The sequence below is a fragment of the Carlito syrichta genome, unplaced genomic scaffold (genome assembly GCF_000164805.1).
Source record: "Carlito syrichta isolate Samal-C Ts95f unplaced genomic scaffold, Tarsius_syrichta-2.0.1 Scaffold240052, whole genome shotgun sequence".
Classification (NCBI taxonomy): Eukaryota; Metazoa; Chordata; class Mammalia; order Primates; family Tarsiidae; genus Carlito; species Carlito syrichta.
In genome coordinates, this window is record NW_007184148.1 from 1 (window position 1) to 855 (window position 855).

At 45.8% G+C, this 855-nt stretch overlaps 1 pseudogene; it reads right to left on the reverse strand.

Moving 5' to 3' along the window:
* Positions 1-92: 92 nt before the first annotated feature.
* LOC103253611 lies at positions 93-849 on the reverse strand (annotated as a pseudogene).
* Between the last annotated feature and the right edge of the window lie 6 nt (positions 850-855).

The following is an 855-nucleotide window of genomic DNA, read 5'->3' on the forward strand; positions in this document are numbered from 1 at the left end:
TTACCAGCTTATAAACAGTACATCTAAGAGGCAGTATAATATACACATCAAAAACCATTTCACCCTATCATCTTGGCTAGAAGCGTCATGTCAGGAAGCTGAACATGGCCGAGGCAGGGCAAAGGCCACATGCTTCCTTCTCACACGTCACTGACCGGAAGGCTCACATCATCCAAGTCCACTGGGTCACAATCTTTTTCCTGAGGGCCATTTTTACTTTGAGGTTTTAGCAAAGCTTGTTCAGTCACTTTGGAAGCTGGTTCTCTTGGAGAGACAGTCTGGATCTTGAAGTTCCCTGGCTTGACCTTGGTAAGAGAGTCGTAAAATCCTCGCTTCTCCATGGAAAAGCTTGAGACCAAAGAGTTGCTGCGAGAGGCTGTGGAATGTGAGGCGGTGGCTGCTGTGCTGGCAGGACGGAAAGTGTGCTTGGGTTCTGAAGGACAGTGGGGCTGCTCCTCTGTATACAAGGGTTCGACAGCCTTCTGGCCTGCCGCATAGAAGACGCTGATCTGCCTGGTCCCCGCTGTGCTACAATGGCTCCAGAGACTGCTTTAATCCAACTATGCATCTCTTCAGGGCTATCAGCCTTTGCTTACATTCCTGAACTTTATGAACCTCTTTGAGTGGTATTACACGGAGAGGTTCCTTTTCCAGTTCAGATTTGAAGTAGCCTATCGTGTTTTCATCCAATTGAAAATATCTTCTCTTCCAGTTTTTCATCACTGCTCCTTGTTTTACACAATATCCAGCTTTGATAACAGCACTATCTGGAGGTGGTTTAGGAGTAAAGTAAGGAAGATGGCTTTGTGATCGTTTCAAATTATTTCTGTCAATGCTTTCACCACATTCATTTAC